The sequence below is a fragment of the Camelus dromedarius genome, chromosome 20, assembly GCF_036321535.1.
Source record: "Camelus dromedarius isolate mCamDro1 chromosome 20, mCamDro1.pat, whole genome shotgun sequence".
NCBI lineage: Eukaryota > Metazoa > Chordata > Mammalia > Artiodactyla > Camelidae > Camelus > Camelus dromedarius.
This window is the reverse complement of record NC_087455.1, coordinates 37677642-37698779: the sequence shown is the minus strand read 5'-3', so window position 1 is coordinate 37698779 and position 21138 is coordinate 37677642.

The window sequence follows — 21138 nt, the reverse complement described above, 5'->3', positions numbered from 1 at the left end:
CTATACCTGCTTTGTTGAGAGTTTTTATCATAGATGGTTGCTGAATTTTGTCAAATGCTGTTTCTGCATCTATTGAGGTACTCATATTATTGTTATCCCTCACTTTGTTAACATAATCCATCACACTGTTTGGTTTGCAGATGTTGAACCATCCTTGTATCCCTGGAATAAATCCCTCTTGATCATGGTGTATGATCCATTTAGTATGTTGTTAAATTCAATTTGCTGATATTTTGTTGAAAATTTTTGCATCTGTGTTCATCAGGGATGGCTTGTAATTTTCTCTTCTTCTTCTTCTTCTTTTTTTTTTGTTTGTGCGTGTGTGTGTGTGGCAAACTTGTCTGGTTTTGGTTTAAGGGTATGCTGGCCTTGTAAAATGTGTTTGGAAGAGTTATCCCCTCTTCTGTGTTTTTAGAAGTTTGAAGAGAATTGGCATTAATTATTCTTTGAATGGTAGAATTTCACCAGTGACGCCATCTGGTTCTCGACTTTTGTTTGCTGGGAAGTTTTTGATTACTGATCAATATCCTTGCTAGTAATCAGTCTGTTTAGATTTTCTATTTCTTCATAATTCAGTCTTGGTAGGTTGTATGTTTCTAGGAATTATCAATTTTTTCCAGTTGTCCAGTTTTTTGGCATGTAATTGTTCATATTAGTCTCTTATGATCCTGTTTATTTCTGTGGTATTGTTTATATCCCTTTTTCATTTCTGATTTTTATTTATTTGAATCCTCTTTGTTTTCTTAGTGAGTCTAGCTAAAAATGTGTCAATTTTGTTAATTCTCTTCAAAGAACCAGCTCTTAATTTTATTGATCTTTTCTATTGTCTTTTTAGTGCCTTTTATTTCTGCTCTAATCTTTATTAATAACTTCCTTCCTTCTACTAACTTTTGGCTTTGTTTGCTTTTCTTTTTCTACTTCCTTAAGGTGTAAAGTTAAATTGTTTATTTGAGACTTTTATTGTTTCTTGAGGTAGGTAATACATCTCTATGAACATCCCTCTTTGAACTGCTTTTGATGAAACCCATAAATTTTGGTATGTTACACTTTTATTTTCATTTATCTCAAAGTATTTTTTTATTTGTCTTTTGACTCTTTTGACCTATTGGTTATTCTATAGGATGTTTATTTTCCAGTTTTCTTTGTATAATTAATTTGTGGTTTCTACCATTGTGGTTAGAAAAGATGCTTGATATGCTTTCAACCTCCTCAAATTTATTAAGACTTATTTTGTGGCCTAACACATCATGTATCTTGGAAAATGTTTCACTGTACACTTGAGAAGAGTATGCATCCATTGCTTTTGGATGGTATCTTTTGTAAACATTCGTTAAGCCTATCTGGTCTAACATGTCATTTATGGCTGATGTTTCCTTATTGATTTTCTGTCTGGATGATCTATCCATTGGTGTAAGTGGGATATTAAAGTCTCCTATTATTGCACTGCTGTATTTCTCCCTTTAGGCCTGTTAATATTTGCTTTATATATTTATGTGCTCCTATGTTGGGTGCATAAATATTTTAAATGTTTTGTCCTCTTATTGGATTAGCTCCTTTATCATTATGTAATGCCCCTTTTTGTCTCTTATTATAGTCTTCTACAGTCTATTTTGTCTGATGTAAGTATAGCTATTCCAGTTTTCTTTTAGTTTCTGTTTGCACGGAATAGATTTTTCCATCCCTCACTTTCAGTCTATGTATGTCCTTACATCTAAAATGTGTTTCTTAGGCAGCAGACAGATGGGTCTTGTTTTTCATCCATTCAGCCACCCTATGTCTTTTGACTGGAGAATCTGATTCATTTATATTTAAAGTTATTATTGATGGGTATGTGCTTATTGCCATTTTGTTGATTGTTTTCTAGCTGTGTTTGTAGTTCCTCCCTGTTCCTTTCTTCTCGCGCTCTCTTCCTTTATTTGATGACTTTCCGTAGTGGTATGCTTATATTCCTTTGTCTTTATCTTTTGTGTATTTACTATGCTATGTGGTTACCATGAGGCTTACATATAACAGCTTATATTTGTAACAGTCTATTATTATATATAAAACTGTAAGAAAAATCAAATTAAAATAAATTGGGAAAAATACTTCTTATACAAATATCAGAGTGTTAAGATATTGCAGTTGCATATCAGTGACAAAAAGATAAGCACCATATTAGAAAACTCAGCAAAGGACACAAGCAGGAATTCATACATTTTCTCTTTCTCACACACACATAAATACAATTAATAAATTACCCCATTTTGCCATCATTCAAAAATCCACAAATGACAAATGCTGGAGAGGCTGTGGAGAAAATGGAACCCTCCTTTACCGCTGGTGGGAATGCAGTTTGGTGCAGCCACTGTGGAGAACAGTATGGAGATTCCTCAAAAGACTAGGAATAGACTTACCATATGACCCAGGAATCCCGCTCCTGGGCATATATCCAGAAGGAACCCTACTTCAGGATGACACCTGCACCCCAATGTTCAAAGCAGCACTCTTTACAATAGCCAAGACATAAAAACAGCCTAAATGCCCATCAACAGATGACTGGATAAAGAAGAAGTGGTGTATTTATACAATGGAATACTATTCAGCCATAAAAACCAACAACATAACACCATCTGCAGCAACATGGATGTTCCTGGAGAATGTCATTCTAAGTGAAGTAAGCCAGAAAGAGAAAGAAAAATACCATATGAGATCGCTCATATGTGGAATCTAAAAAAAACAAACAAACAAAGCATAAATACAAAACAGAAATAGACTCACAGACATAGAATATAAACTTGTGGTTGCCAAGGGGGCGGAGGGTGGGAAGAGATAGACTGGGATTTCAAAATTGTAGAATAGATAAACAAGATTATACTGTATAGCACAGGGAAATATATACAAGATCTTATGGTAGCTCACAGAGAAAAAAATGTGACAATGAATATATATATGTTCATGTATAACTGAAAACTTGTGCTCTACACTAGAATTTGACACAAAATTGTAAAATGATTATAAATCAATAGAAATGTTAAAAAAACAAAAAATAAATTACCCCATTTTAATGAAATATGAAAATTCTAATGTAAAAGATTTTTAAAAATAAACATTAAATGACTGAAAGTAAAGCAATAAAATCAACTTCTAAACCCTAATGACTATACTCATTATACTGAGCTCTATAATATCCTTTAGTGAATTTATGAAAATAATTCAGAAAGTTTTTATTAAATTCACAAAGACTAAATGTTTCTGTTTTCAGTAATTCAGAAAAGGAAAGCTCCTCTGTTATAGTATAATTGTGAGTATTAAATTACATTCCCTGGCATTTATATCACATATGAAAAGTGAAAAATTATTTAGAGTCAACATTTTGAATACTTATTAAATCCAGTGATGTAATCAAGTCATATTCTATCTACACAAGGTCATATTAACTTTATTATTCAGTAGGTCAACAAATGTTTGTAATGTATTGATGCCAAACGCTGTTTTTGGTGTTGGCATACAGTGATGAACAAGACAGGGAATAAGACAAATGCTCTGAGAGAGGGAGGGTGCTGAAGTGAAATAATTGAGCAGGCATTAGTAGGCATCTCCAAGACTCCATGAAACATTAGATTTCTATATTTCTGCTTCAGCTGACCCCAAATCAGGGTCCCTGATCTATTCTGGGAAAGAGAAGAAAAGCGGTTGTGCGTAGGCTAGTGAAAAGCAAGGGAGACTTTCTCTAGTTGGCCCCTTTTTACCCTGTGTGATGGCAAATCCCATTCAAGTAACTCAGTACACTTCTACCGTTGATTTTACTGTGAATATTTTGGAGGGTTAGAGCCAAGCTCTCTAGCTATGCTTGCTCATAAATGTGAGGACAGACGATAGAAACCCAGGGAAAAGGCAAGGCCAAAGTTCATTTAGTGAAGCCTCTCCCAAGTGAATGGCAAAGCTGAGACAGAAAGAACTCTTTCTGTTAGACAGACAGATCAAGTAAGATTCTTTCAGTCTTTCAACATCAGCTCTCTAAAGAGCTCTCTCTGGACAGCTGTAGGAGTGATAAAGCACATAGCCTATGGATGCTAGAACAGACTCCTTGGAGTCACTGAGTGTTTGCGACACCTTCTAGAAATCCCCCTGCTGAAATGCCATCACAATCACCCATTTTACTCTGCTCCTAGGAAGAGCTATTTTCAAGCCGACTTAGTTTTGTTTTTGCTTCCTATTCACCAGTAACTGGGTACCCAAAAAAGGCCACTACCTATCTTTATCCACAGAATGCCAGCTGTTTTCATCGAATTTATGTAACAGCACACATGTGAAATACATAAAATCAATCCACAAGTTTTGTATCTCTCAGAGACAGATCAGAGGTAAACATTTTTCAAATAAGAATGTTTTGTGAAAGAATACTTAAGTAGCCTCCAGCTAATTGTATTTGTTAAGAAAACTCTCATTTACGATTCCCTTTGACGACTGTACTGATTGTGAATTGGAAGTGAGAGTCATTTTCTCCCTGTTACATACGTAATAAGGCAAATAGCTGCCTGCTTGTTAGCCCTAGGAAGCTTCTAATGGGCCCCAGGAGAAACAATAGTTGCCAAGTTCTTATAAGGAGTGAACCCACTGCATGTGCAAATCTGAAACCAGATTTAGAGCTTATCTGCTTTCAGCTCCTGTTGCAATGGGGGCTGACGCCGGAAGGAAGGAATGGTGAGTCCACACAACCTGAGGGAGACTGACAACAGAGAACACTTCCTGAGAGAGGAGCTGGCAGACCCAGCGCCCCGGCATGCCTTCCTCGTGGATGAACATGCACGCCCATCTGCTTTCCATCTTAGAAGTCTGGGACAGTTAAACAATTATTTAAATTTATTCCATTGTAACTGGTCTACTTAGCTGATCTGTACATGTTGGATGTCACCCAGGTTTAATTTCTGGACATTTTTCTCTTTGATACCTACTCTGTCTCTGTAGGTGATCTCATTCATCTCAGTGGCTTTGATATGCTGATAACTCCTACATTTTCACCTCTGCCCTGAACTTCTACTCTAAGTTCTAGACCCATATAACCAATTACCTACTAATACTAGGTTAATTACAATATGTCTAAAACAGAACCATGAATTTCTTCCCAAACATGTTTCCCACCCTCCCACCAGCTTCCTTGCTACACTGAATGGCTAGCCTCCACTCAGTTGCTAAAGCCAGAAACAAAAAATTATCTTTAATAGCCCCTTTCTCATCTTCCATATCCAATTCATTAATGAGTCCTGTTAATTCTATCACATAAATCTACCTTGAATCTACACTTGCCAGATCTGCTGGCCCACTCTTTCTTATCTGGGCACCTCCATAGCCTTTCAGCCCTTCTGCAGACTTTCCTTCATGGCCCCTTACAATCCATACTCCATATTCCACCAGATTGACTTTTCAAAAAATGAGAATTCCAAATTTACAGGAAATTGGCAGGTATAGGGCAAAGACAAACATCTTCCTGAACCCAGTGTGCATAATCCCTGAATTCTTCAGTGAGTATTTTCTCTCCTGTCATCAAGGTTGTTACTACCATCTAATACAGAGAACCAGTTCAAGTTTTCCAGTTATCTTAACAATGTCCTTTGTGATTAAAACATTCAATCTAGGATCACACATTGCATTTAGTTGTCTTGTCTCTTTAGACTCCTTCAACCTGGAACAGATTTTCAGTCTTTTATTATCATAATCTTGATACTTTTGAAGATTACAGGTCTACTGCTTTGTATAAGATGCCTCAGTGTGGGTCTGTCTGGTGTTTCCTCATGAAGAGATTGATTATGCATTTTGGGCATAAATATCACAGAAGTGGTACTTTTTTTTCCCTCATATCAGATTGTGTCAGTTCGGTTTTCCAAGAAACAGATGCCAAGTTGGATTAAAGACAAAAGAGACTTACTGGGAGGAATGTTGGTGAAGAATGAAGGATAAGAGGCAGGAATGGAGTCTTTATACCAATATTTGGGACAAACACATGTGAAAAGACAGAAGGAAGGAAGAACTCAGACTGTGATGAAGACAGACTGATGGAGTGTCCCCAAGAAAACATTTCCTGTTAGAGGAATGCCACATCGGGCAGGAACGGACAGGCGTCAGCACACCCACCACGCTCGGGGACTGGCTGGGAGCAGCCTAGGAGAAGCGGCCCTCAGCACAGTGGGGACGGAAGCTGGAAGCATCAGCCAACCACTCTCTCCACAGCCTGTGCTCCTGAAGATCTCGGCAGGGCACTGCCATGGCCACCGCAAAGGTGGGACACACTTTTGGTGATACCATTTCTGGTGACACACGCGTGATTAAAGGCAGATTTCTGCACTGTGAGTGCGGTAGCTGCTGGACTGTGATTTTCTATTTCCATCATATCTTCTAGATGACATTCTGCTATAAAGTGGAGCTTTCTCTTTTTCCATTTATTTGCTTTTTTTTTTTTTTAGTGTTGACTCATATATTCCTATTTCATTAGTGGGTTATGACTTGCTTTTATCATTATTTATGTTGGTGCTCAAATTGTCCCAGACTTGGCCAGCAGGAGTCCTTTCCAGCTGGCTCCTGATTTTTGTTTGTTCTCATTATTATTGGAGTGCCATTGCTCCCAGACCCTCCCAGTATAGAGAAAAAAAATCTATATCCAACATATGTATACACACACATACTTACATATAAATATATATTTACATCTATACTTCCTTATCCCAACCTCCATCTAGAAAATCAAGAGACTGAAATTCTAATCCAATGCCAAAAGGTTCACGCTAACTTACTGCTTTCCATATCTGTAACTCCTTCCTCTCATGGGTGAGAAATACAGCTTCCCTTACACAGTGTGTTTGCTTCTAGTCTGCGTGTATGAAACCAATCTCATAACCTCGTTAGGTCACCACCAGACTTTGTCTTCCTTCCTTGAGCAACCCCAGATTTTCCTCTGGGACACCATTATACTCCATCTCAAAATATTTTATAACCACCGAGTCTTTGGAACAAATTATCATCATTGGAATAAACAGCACAGTCAATACTACCAAAATTAAATTTAGTAAAATAAATCTAAAGAAGAAATACAAAATATGAGGGGAAAATAACAGAGAAAGAAAATGCCAGATAATCTGAGTAACATTAAAGATACTCATTTATTTGATCATTTAGAAGTTAATTAAGGGGGGAGGGTGGAGCTTAGTTGTAGAGCGCATACCTAGCATGCACAAGGTCCTGGGTTCAGTCCCCAGTCCCTCCATTAAAACAAGTAAGGAAATAAGGAAACCTAATTACCTTCCCCCCAAACAAACAAATAAAATAATAAAAAAAAGAAGTTAATTATATAGCACCTACCATGCTACCCTAAGAGGATATGCACCAGTGAAAATAAAAGATACAGACACAAATTTATGAATAATAGAAGTGCTCAATAAAGAATTCATTAAAAAGCAGAATCACTAATAAAGGGCACAACTGAAGATGCCTTTCAGCATATTAAGAAATACAATTTGAAAGAACTCATCCTGTCAGGGTGGAAGTAAAGAAGAAAATCAACAGAAACCAAGATCAAACATGCCCTGGGAGATTTTTTAATCTCAAGGATGAACCACTGACTCTAACTGTAAGACTAAAAGTTTTATAACTTTCAGAAAAAAAACCTAGAAGAAATGATTGATACATCCAACAGTCTAGATGTGTTGCCAGAGAATTTTGCTGAGTGCAAATAGCCAGTCCCCGAATGTCACATCCTGTGGGATTCCGTTTTCATAACATTCTGGAAATGACAACATTGCAGAAATAAAGAACAGATTAGTGGTTACCAGGGATAAAGGAGGAGGCGGGAGGAGCGAAGTGAGTGTGTCTACAGATGGACAACATGCAGGGGTCCTTCCTCGTGGTGATGGAAACGCTCTGTTTCTTGACTACATCAGTGTCACTATCCTGGCTGGGACATTGTGCGTTAGTTTTGCAAGCCATTAACCATCAGGGGAAACTGATAAAGAGTACACGGGATCTCTTTGTTATTTCTTACACCTGCATCCGAATTGAATTTACAATTATCTCAAAATAAAAAGTTGAATTAAAAACTAAAAGATTACTCTGTTTAATCCAGCCATCAAGTGTGTGTAAAAGTACAGAAAAACATTTTTAGACCTGCAGTATTTATCATACAAGTGTATGTTTCCTGTAAAGATCTCTACAACACTCAAGAGAACACGTGGGCAGAGAGAAATAAGTCCCACATAGAGGCAGTTCAGTATTTAGGGCGCCTATTATGAAGTTTAGAGATAAGTATAGAACTTCATGATAACTAGAAATGTATGTAATTACTGACAGAACAAGAGTGATTATGAAAAGACAAGGGATGTGATATTACCACTTATTATGAGAAATGAAACATTAGTGAAAATAAACCAATGACAAAAAGACTGTCTCATGTAACTAATGAAGAATGAGGGAACAGAAAACATTACTAAAGAACTTAAAATTATTTTTCTCTCCTTAAAAGGAAACAAAAATATGGTAGGTTTAATTAGTTATAAATTGATAATTGCTGTAGTATGAATGTTTGTGAATTGCTTTAATTCATTTGTAAACAGTGTTAAAAATAGGATATTTACCTTCAAGCTTTATTAAAATGTTAATGTAAATAGAATATACATCATACAAATAACACCATAATGGAAAAAGTAAAAGGGGGAAGTGTAAATTTTTAAATTATAAAGTAAGATGATTATAAACATGCAAATGGCATAAATTAATCGATCAAAATAAGTAGAACCTCAGATAAAAATAAAAATATGAAATAGTATATTCTTTAAAATAGGTAACAAAGAAGAAAGGTTTTTAAATGCAGCCTAGAAATTCATACAGAAAAAAATAATTTCTCTACAATTTGGCTTCCAAGTAAAACCAAAACAGGCCTTTTGTTTTGAACTTCAAAATGAGACAGTATGATTCTAAAGATCATCTTGCCTCCAAAATACATCATGTATGAAAAAAAATCATGGATAGTAATAGTATATATAGTATGTCTCCATTTTTGTTTAGCGAGATGAATGCAAACATATTAGATAAATATTTGTATATAAAGAGAAAAAACTGCAAAGGGCTTTACATGAAACTGTTAGCTATAAATTTAAAACATTAAGAGTGTTAAAATAATCATGAAAATAACTAAAAATACTAAATAAGCCTAAGAAAAATCATAAAATTAAATAAAATGCAATATAAAACATAATGAACATACATTTTTGTATTAAATAATACATGTGGGATAACAGTTGAAAAAATTAAGCATTTTAGGGAGGTGGAATTAAGGCTCGGGTTATTTTTAGAAATTTAAAATTTATTCTGGCTCATAAATTCTGGGGGTAGCACCTTGTAATTCACTTGTTCTCCACTTTAAATCTTTAATTCACCTTTAATTTTTTGAAAGATAGCTTGTTTTAACAATGCTATTTACTGATATCATCTTCTTTACATAATATATTCTTCTGCATACATGGTCTGATTCTACACTTTCTCTTCTGTTCCATTAATCTATTTCTTCTGATTTCAATGACTTTACCTATGAAATTTTTGCACAGAAAGTCCTCCTTTATTAGTTTTTTCCCCCAAAACTTTCCTGGACATTTTCACACATTTATTATTGCAGATGATCTGTGACCATTTTGTTAAATTAAAAATCAAGAACGATGCAAGGAGACTAACTTGACAGGACAACGTGAGGGAATTCAGTGTGTGATTTATCAACAGGATGACGTGCCTCTTTGGAGTTACAAGAAGAGTACAGTCCAGCTCGCTCATTCCCAGCTAACAGAACAGCTAAAAGTTTAAATATATTATAATCTCTATAAGGAAAAAGTAGAACATTCTGTTTCCTTTTTTATTTTGAAGGATGATGTGAAAGAGAAAGTCATAATGAGAAAAGTGTTTCTAATTTGATTTTAACATTTGAAAATGCTTTATTAAATTAAACCTTGATTTCAAGTTAAATCAACCTGAACAGTTTGCAGCTCATCTGTCAGACTTACAATCAAGGCAGGAAATTCAGTGCACTCATGTGATACTAAGTGTAGTGACATCTGCATCTAAATGGGCTAATTCTTAATTTAAGAGCCAAGAGTAACTGTGACATCCAACAGAGACGTAACTTTAATTGATCTGGTCCTATACCTCAGTGAGAGTATTATAATGGGCCTCTCTCATGCCCCTGGAGCCTCTCCCTACAAAGTGTGCCCTGCGGAAATGGGAATTACATCTGTCACTGGAAAAAAAAAAAAAAAAAAAAAGAGGAGCAGTGAGGGAAGAAATTCCCATTTCTTAATGCCTGTTAAGGGATAACTCTTTGTGGAGGGGGATACAGTACAAAATTTCAATCAGAAGACAACTAAGATTCACTTTCCTCCCTTCAGAGTGAACTCATTTAAATATGTAATTCAGAACTTTAGGTTAGATGATTTGTTAAAGTAGCTTTTATAAAATTTCAACTTTTCTATAGTATTACAACTATAATTGTTCCATCTGATCAGTTTGACTAAATCCTATTTTAGTTCTAATTTCATCTATCAAATCAGTAAGTACAAAAGGTCCATAAGCTAAGTCTGAAAAGTTGAGTTGCTAACAGCTACTCCTGAGTGTTTAGTGCACACACGTGACCCTGAGAGCATTTTACATCCATATGCATCTCTAGAACTTTCACTATCATTTCTTAAGCTGGAGATTAATGCTGGAGCAGAAATGATCTTATAACTGACCACATGCCCTGCTTCTACATCCAGGAGATTTGCTAATACTTCCGACTGCTACTTAGGAATAAGTTTCTTTTTCCTTTCAATTATTTCTTTTAAATATCTCTATTTTTAAAAAAGCTTTTGCTTCTTTTGCTTTGTGGGAATTATATCTACTTTGGCATATAACAAACTTCTTTTCTGAGTGTCACTATCTAAACTAAGTGTCATAAAATTAATTTTTCTTGATCTCAGTGGCAAATATTTAAAACTAAGGGACTGGAATACATATTTCTCCATGTCTCTAACTATTTTGGTAACTATTTGTTATTATCAAATACTTAATTTTTTAGGACTTGATATTTTGAAAGTGAGTTTGAATTCAGCCCTAATCGAGTTCTATCAAGTTTAAGTGGATGTGTAACCTACGCTTTTGCTTAATCAGCGTGATGGTCCCTGGGCCGTGCGCCCTGAGGCCTCCTTACTGCTAAGGCAGTGCGGGCTGGATGCTTTTGTGTTGCTGTTTCTGCAGGCCTCTCATTTGCCACAGAGTGCAGAAGGCAGATGATGAGGGAGTAAGACACTCTGTTGCTAACTTTCACTGATCCTGTGTCCTCCTCTTCCAACATTAGAAGGCAGAACTAGATGAATCTTCATTCCTTTCAGGTTTAAAACGTGTTTTTCCAAACTTGAACAAAACTGATTTAAAAATAAATGCCCCTGGCGTATGAATGTTGAGCATAGAGGGGACGCAGTATGAGCTTCCTCTCAGTCCTCTAGTTCTCTAAGGATGCACTTTGTCCTGTAAACCTTTTGGAATTTTTATTTCAGAGATGGAAGAAAGTTAAGGGATCATCCCAAGATTAATCAGAATTGGAATTCTGTTTACCTGCAGTTACAAATTAGCTGTTTATTCCAGAGAGCCATGACTCGGCTCAAGTAGATGAAAACTAAAATGAAACGGACTGAAGTGGTCCTTAGACACAGAACCACAGCCTCCACATGGTATACACTGTATACAGTGCATTTTTTGACTTGCACAAAATTACAGATTCAGTGACAGAAATAAAATGCGTTACGTCTCTTAACCCCTAGGCCAATGATCTATTTAATTCTCCAACACCAGTATCTTCTGATATAAGCTAAGGCTATCTCATATCTCACAAATTCTAATATATAATTAATAAGCTTGCAACTTACAGATGGTTCATTTCCCTCAGCATTTAAACAGGCTTCAGTCACTCCCATCTTAAGAGGAAAATCTTTTCTCAGTGGTTTTCAGCCTTCAGTGGGTATCAGAATTACCTGGAAGTCTTTTTAAAAAGTCAGTGCCTACACCCTACCTGCAGAGATTATAAAGAGTGGGTAAGGGCCAAGCACAGGTGTTTTTTGACAGTTACCTAGGTGACTTCAGTGTGAGCGAACCACCATCCTACCAGCTATCTTATCTTTCCCCACTCCCCCGCTACTGCTTTCTCCCCTTTAATTCATAACCTGACTCTTTACAATTTTAAATGACATAATTGATGTAAAAACTATTAAAGTGATGCAAATTTTACAATGTAAAGAAACACAAATCTCTTTGAAAAGTAGGTCCCTTTTTAACTTCAATTAACTAATTAATTTCTAATTAACTTCTATGTTAATTGTACACTTCCATCCTCCCACTGCCAAATTTATTAGCAGTCTCCATTTCATTCATACCTTAATACCCTCACACATGGCTTACTCAGCCCCTACTTGCTTGTAATTACTGCCACCAAGTTACCAATGACTGCCTCACTGTCAAACCCAATGAGCACTGAAGTTTTTACCTTACTTGGCTTCTCTGTAATATTCAACAGCCTCCTATTTCTCAACATTTTCTTCTCCCATCACTCTGACACGCCCTCCCCTGGCTGTTCTCCATCAGTCTCCTTCTCACGCCTGGTCCTATTCCCAGTCATCATCCTTCTCATTTGGTATCAATTCCACGCCCAAAGCTTCAGATATGTGTGTTGATAGTTCTATGTGTTTTGATAGTTTCCAAATCTCTATTCCTAGCCCTTATCTCTTGACCTAAATATCCACTTAAGCAATGTCTCTTGATCTCCATGCCTCATAGACATTTCAAACTCATCTCCCCACCTCCAAACTGCTCATACATATGTCACCATCCCCAGCTTATCCCCTCTTTTTGGCATTCTCATTCTTGACTCTTTAATTCCTCCAGTCTTCTGAGCGTGATTTAAAAATGCAGACTCAATTGCCATTTCAGTATCTCCTCATCCATAAACATAAAATCCTAACTTCTTAATATTCTATATAAATCTACTCATATGATATACATGTGTGTATGACACACACACATCATATATGTAATTCTCTAGGCTTAATTCAATATTCCTCACTTGACCTCTATATTCTAGCTTTACTTAAGTATTTGCCTTGCTCTCTTGTGCTTTTGTCTTTAGAACGCCCTTCCTTCTCACCTCTTGGACAATTGCACTTATCCTCCCAAACTCAATTCAGTTGTCACTAACTGTGGAATTTTCTCCTGCCTTGGTTCATACCCTCCACCCCCCAGTCCCTTTTGTCCCTGCTACAACCCCTGATGCTAACTTAACCTTCTATAGCATAAACTTCATCATGGCTCTGATCACATTTTATTGTAATTGTTCCTTTTCTCTCTTCTGTGTTTCCCACTAAAATGAGAGTTCCTTTAGTAGTATTCCTCTTCTGATGCCAAAGCCTAGCAGAGTATCTGATAGCTAGCTAATTTTCCTTAAATATTTTCTGAAAAAAAAAATTGACAATGAAAATTCAGAAAATTCAAATCTTATTGTCTCAATAATATGAGGGGTGAACTTTACTGACAAAAGGATAATTTTGGCATCACAAACTGCAATAATGCAATAAACTTAAAATAAACTGTTTATGAAGGAAATAACTTTGATAATTCATAAAATATGAATTCAAGTAAGCCTGTTGTATGTTGACTTAAAAAATTAAAAGAGCTGCTGGTAGAGAATTAGTCCACTGGGTAAAAACTTACTAGACTGAATTTTCCAAAAACCAACCCAACAAAACCAATCCTCAAATAGCATAAAGTAGGACAAATTACAGGTTTCTTTGTGTTTAGAAAGGGGCTAGCCTTACAGACATAAACAGAGCGTATCAGGTGTAAAGGAAGCGGAGAGACACCAATTCAAACTATGTACATAATAAGGAAAGAGACAAAATTCGCATCTGCGCAACCATCACCTTTTACCTCAATGTTTCTTAATCTTTTTTGGTTAGAGAGCCCTTTGAGAACCATGTACTTTACAGCCCCATTCTGCAAAACTAAGCTAAAAAATAGATTTTTAGAAAAATTCCCCAACATCTACCTAAATTCAATGACTACTCCTTTCCCTAATTACTCAGTTTGTGCTATTGTTTCTACATTGATATTTTCCCCTTGTATGGTAGTTACTTTGTGTATATGTATATGTTGTCTCTCCAGCTTCATTCTGTAAAGATAGAAGCCAGGTGAGAATTTTAATACTTCCCCATACCCTGACCCATAAACGACCAACTCAATGAAGTCTGCCAAATATACACTCAAATACTCAAAGTGCTTCTCAACTACTGAAAGGTAGGTTTTTGGTAATAATATCTAATGATTACTGTGTACTTACTACCTACCAGTTATTACCCTTAGCACTTACCCTATTTTAATCTCTTGAATTCTCACAAGTACCCCACAAGGTAGGCCAGTATCCAGGTGAGAAAACTGAGGCACAGAGAGAAATTAAGTAACTTCTTAATGTTTCAAGATCATGAATCTAAGCAGTAGTGGTGCTAGGATTTAAACACTGGCAGTTGGTCTTAAGAGACTGCTTTGAACAAAAAGAAGAAAGGGGAAAAAAAGACCTACAAAAACAATTCCAAAACAATTAATAAAATGGCAATAAGAACATGTGTTATCAATAATTACTTTAAATGTAAAGGGATTAAACACTCCAACCAAAACACACCAACTGGCTGAATGGATACAGAAACAAGACCCGTATATATGCTGTCTATAAGAGATCCACTTCAGAGCTAGAGTACAGGCAGAACGTGAAGGGATAGAAAAGGGTATTCCATGCAAACGGAAACCAAAAGAAAGCTGGAGTAGCAATACTTGTATCATACAAAACAGAGTTTAAAATAAAGACTGTTACAAGAGACAAAGAATGCCACTACATAATGATCAAGGGATCAATCCAAGAAGAAGCTATCATAATTGTAAATATATATGCACCCAACATAGGAGCACCTCAATATATAAGGCAACTATTAACAGACATAAAAGGAGAAATCAACAGTAACACAGTAACAGTGGGGGACTTTAACACCCCACTTACATCAATGGACAGATCATTCAGACAGATAATCAATAAAGAAATACAGGCCTCAAGTGATGCATTAGACCAGATGGACTTAATTGATATTTATAGATCATTCCATCCAAAAGCAGCAGAATACACATTCTTCTCAAGTGCGCATGGAACATTCTCCAGGATAGATCACATGCTGGCCCACAAAGCTAGCCTCAATAAATCTAACAAAACTGAAATCATACCAAGCGTCTTTTCTGATCAAAACACTATGAGATTAGGAGTCAACCATTAGAAAAAAAACTGCAAAAACCACAAACACATGGAAGCTAAGCAATATGCTATTAAATAACCAATGGATCATGAAGAAATCAAAGAGGAAATCAAAAAATACTGAGAGACAAATGAAAAAGAAAACACGATGATCCAAAATCTCTGGGACACGGCAAAAGCAATTCTAGGAGGGAAGTTTATAGCAATAAAAGCTTACCTCAGGAAACAAACAAACAAACTCAAATAAACAACCTAATCTTACACCTAAAGCAATTAGATAAAGAAGAATAAAACCCAAAGTCAGTAGAAGGAAAGAAATCATACAGATCAGAGCAGAAATAAATGAAATAGAGATAGAAAGAAGAAAGAAAGAAAGAAAAGTTCAAGGAAAAAAGCTGGTTCTTTAGAAAATTGATAAACCTTTAGCCAGATTCACCAAGAAAAAGAGGGAGAGGTCCTAAATTAATAAAATCAGAAATGAAAACGGAGAAGTTGTAATTGACACCACAGAAATACCAGGGATCATAAGAGGCTACTCTGAGCAACTATACGCCAAAAAAAGGACAACCCAGAAGAAACGGACAATTTCTTAGAAAGGTACAATTTGTCAAGACTAAACCAGGAAGAAATAGAAAATATAAAAGACCAATTGCCAGTACCCAAATCAAATCAGCAATTAAAAAACTCCCTGGGAACAGTCTGGGAACAGATGGCTTCACAGGTGAATTCTACCAAACACTTAAGGAAGACTTAACACCTATCCTTCTGAAACTATTCCAAAAAATTGCAGAGGAAGGAACACTCCTGAACTCATTATATGAGGCCACCATCACCCTGATACCAAAACCAGACAAAGATATCATAAAGAAAGAAATTACAGGCCAATGTCACTGATGAATACAGATACAAAAATCCTCAAGATACCAGCAAATCGACTCTGACAATGCATTAAAAGGATCATACACCATGATCAAGTGTGATTTATTCCACAGATGCGAGGATTTTTCAATATCTGCAAATCAACCAATGTGACACACCACATTAGCAAACTGAAGAATATAAAGCATATGATCATCTCAATAAATGCAGAAAAAGCTTTTGATAAAATTCAACATCCATTTATAAAAACTCTCCACTAAAATTGGGCACAAAGGGAACATACCTCAACATATTAAAGGCCATATATGACAAAGCCACAACTAACATCATATGCTTCATAATCATCATTCACACTTTTCAATAAAAAGCTGAAAGCATTTCCTCTAAGATCAGGAACAAGACAAAGATGCTTTTCTCACCACTTTTATTCAACATAGTTTTGGAAGTCCCAGTTACAACAATCAAAGAAGAAAAAGAAATAAAAAGAACCCAAATTGGAAAGGAAGTAATATTATCAGTGTACACAGATGACACGATACTGTCTACACAGAAAATCCTAAGGACATTACCAGAAAACTGCTAGAGCTCATCAATGAATTAGGTAAAGTTGCAGGACACGAAGTTAACATACAAAAATCAGTTGCATTCCTATACACTAACAACAAAACAGCAGAAAAAGAAATTAAGGAAACAATCCCATTTAGCATCACATCAAAAAGAATAAAATATGTAGGAATAAACCTACCTAAGGAGGCAAAAGACCTATACCCTGAAAACTGTAAGACACCTAACAAAAGAAATCGAAGATAACACAGATGCAAAGATATACCATGTTCTTGGATTAGAAGAGTCAATATTGTTAAAGTGACCATGCTACCCAAGGCAATATACGGATTCAATGCAATCCCTATCAAATTACCAATGACATTTTTCACATAACTGGACCAAAAACTGTTAAAATATGTGTGGAACCATAAAAGACCCCAAATAGCCAAAACAATCTTGAGAAGGAAGAATGGAGCTGGGGGAATCATGCTCCCTGACTTCAGACTACACTACAAAGTTACAGTAATCAAAACAGTATGGCACTGGCACAAAAACAGACACATAGATCAATGGAACAGGATAAAAAGCCCAGAAATAAACCTATGCACTTATCATCAATTAATCTACAACAAAGGAGGCAAGAATATACAATGGGGGGAAGACAGTTTCTTCACTAAATGGTGCTGGGAAAAATGGACAGCTACCTGTAAAAGAATGTAATTAGAACATTCTCTAATACCATATACAAAGATAAATTCAAAATGGATTAAAGACCTAAAGGTAAGACTGGATACTATAAAACTTCTAGAGGAAAACATAGGCAGAATACTCTTTTGACATAAATCACAAAGGTATTTTTTTTTAACCATCTCCTAGAGTAATGGAAATAAAAGGAAAAATAAACAAATGGGACCTCATTAAACTTAAAAGCTTTTGCACAGCTGAGGATACCATAAACAAAACAAAAACACAACCTACAGAATGGGAGAACATATTTGTAAATAATGTGACTGACAAGGGACTAATTTCCAAAATAAACAGACAGCTCATACAACTTAACAACAAAAAACCCAATCCAAAACAGGCAGAAGACCTAAACAAGCAATTCTTCAATGAAGACATACAAATGGCCAATAGGCACATGAGCAAAAGTTCAGTATTGCTAATTATCAGAGAAATGCAAATCAAATCTATGAGGTAGCACCTCTTACCAGTCAGACTGGCCATCATTAAAAAGCTCTACAAATAATAAATGCTGGACAGGGTATGGAGAAAAAGGAACCCTCCTACACTGCTGGTGTGAATGTAAATTGGTGAAGCCACTATGGAGGACAGTATGGAGGTTCCTTAAAAAGATAAAAACAGACTTACCATATGATCCAGCAATCCCACTCCTGGGCATATATCTGGAGAAAACTATTAATTTGAAAAGACACATGCACCCCAATGTTCACAGGAGCATTATTTACAACACCCAATGCTGGAAACAACCTCAATGTCCTTTGACAGATGAATGGGTAAAGAAGATGTTGAGATAGACAGATAGATAGACAGACAGACAGACAGTGGAATATGACTCAGACATAAAAAAGAATGAAATAATGTCATTTGTAGCAACATGGATGGACCTAGAGATTGTCATATTAAGTGAAGTCAGACAAAGACAAATACCATGACATCACTTATATGTGGAATCTAAAAAAAATACACATTTTATTTACAGACCAGAAATAGACTTACAAATATATAAAACAAACTGTGGTTACCGGGGGAAAGGGAAGTTGGAGAGACAGATTAGGAGTTTCAGATTAACAGATACACATTACTATTTATAAAATAAACAAGGACCTACTGTAGAGCACAGGGTAACTATATTCAATTTCTTGTAATGAGCTGGAAAAGAAATTGAAAAGACATATTCATATACATGTATAACTGAATTGCTTTGCTGTGCCCTGGAAACTTACATTGTAAATCGACTACATGTCAATTAAAAATAAGAATTAAAAAAAGAGAGATCCCATGCTTCAATACTGCTATGGATCACCTCCAGAACGTGAACAGAATGACAATCAGCTGGGATGGTTTAATGAGAGGATGAGTTCCACCATGCCAAAGAAAGGAATGTGGGTTCACTTTACAATTTAAAAAAAATAGTGCAATATTTCCCCCGTTTCCTTTTGGCTTAATTACCTTCATTCTCTCTCCTCTTCATTCCACCCCTGTTAGTCACCCCCCACCACCAAAGTAATCCAGCTGAAACTAGTAGGTTTCTTTCCATTTTCCACTCTATTCATTTAATCCGACATGGGGAAATGCACCTATTCACATGTATATAAATTCATGTATAGAAACTCATGTACAAAAAGTCATAAAGTAAAGGGAAATAAGCCATTTTCTCAAAAAAGCAATAGTTTTACTTAGTTTTCTGTGTCTCATTTCTTTCACAAAACAAAATATTTCTTGGAAATCTTTCTAATTTACTGGTGTACATCCATCCTCTTTTCTAAGGAAGTGGTTATTCAATCTCCCTTGGTGTGGATGGACCATAATTTATTCAGCCATTCCCCTGTGCACTGTGTTTACTTTGTTTCCAGTTGTTTGGCACTAAGAACAATGCTGCAATTAATACGACATAAGAAATGCCAAGGGTGGAATGGGAAGTAGGCACGCTGTGAATTCCTTTGAGGAAGCTTGCAGGAAGCTTCTCTCTATGTGGTCCTCTTCAGACAGCAAGGAACATTCAGGTCATTCAGCTCCTGCTCAGCCTTTTAGAGGTCAGGGAGAACTGACACATTGTGGTGGGACCTCTGTCAAACCTTCCTTGAGAAACCCACAGATTTCAATGCTAAAATGTCCTCAAGGTCTACAGCACTCCAGTGTTTCCTCCCAGCATTTTCCAGCCCATGTAGGAAAACTAGCTGCTCTGGTTTTCTCTACCAAGACCCCCATGAACTCGTAAGAGCTGATCCTAGCAGCAAGTGGAGGGAAGACAAGACACTCAGCTTTAATGTTACCAGAATCTGTTCCAAGTTCATCTTGTAATTCAACGCACTGCTATGAACTACCTAGAATACTGATTTCAAGTGAAGCTGTCCTATTATATATCTAAAGTAGGAATGTGATGACACAAAACCAGTTAGTTAACTTAAAATCAGAATAATGAACTGACTATACTTCAATTAAAAAATCAGAATAATAAGGGCAGTGGGTATAGCTTAGTGGTAGAGTGCACGCCTAGCATGCATGAAGTCCTGGGTTCAATCCTTAGTACCTCCGCTAAAAAAAATAAATAAATAAACCTGCTTACACCCCACCCCCCAAAAAAAATCAGAATGAACTAAAAAAAAACTTAGTGGAAAACTACTCAGCTCCCTGTCCTCCCAACAGTGGTTAATTTGAGTGCAGGATTGTTAAAAGATAATGAGTATGAAACAGGCCATGTGTCAAAACATTTCTACTGAAAATGGCTTTATAAATGACAATGACAGAGCCAAAGAATTTCCTCCTGGTTTCTACTACTTTATGGTGGTTATGAGTTTTATGCCTCCTAGGATAAACATACTTAACATTAAAAAATACCACTCTAATTATATATTTACTTTAAGAATTTTTTGATTTTTCAAATTATTTTTGGTTCAATGCACATTCCACTCACTCTTTTCAACATTATGCATATTTTGTGTTTTTTAAGCCTTTCAACCAGCATGTTACCATACAGAGTATTAATCACTTTAAGACAGTAATAACAGTTAGTAGTTACTCAATTTGGATAATCAACTCTGTTGAAATATGAATGATTAAATATAAATTTACCATATATATGTACCCTGTTTTAATACCACCATACATATAATGATTTCCTTAAAAATGTTCCATATTTAACTCATAATACTGTACTATTAATATATGTTTTCCCGGCATGGGAAGGGACAGACTGGGGGTTTGAAATTTGTAGATACTGACAGGCATATGAAGAATAGATAAACAAGATTACACTGTATAGCACAGGGAAATATATATAAGATCTTGTGGTAGCTCACAGCAAAAAAGAATGTGATAATGAATATATGTATGTTTATGTATAATTGAAAAATTGTGCTCTACACTGGAAATTGACACAACATTGTAAACTGACTATAACTCAATAAAAAAAAAAAAGTTAAAAAAAATACGTTTTCCCTGCACTCTGAGTGCTGACAGGCACCCTCAACCAAGGAGGGAGAGCATGACAGAAAGTACTGTACAAACTTGGGTAGTGAACACACACACTGCCAACACACTTACCCAATGACTACTCCACTGCACCACCCCAGCTGAGGCAGTCTGCAATATGTGGTGTCCCCCTTTGGCCTATTTTGTGTTCTAGCAAGCAATTGTGA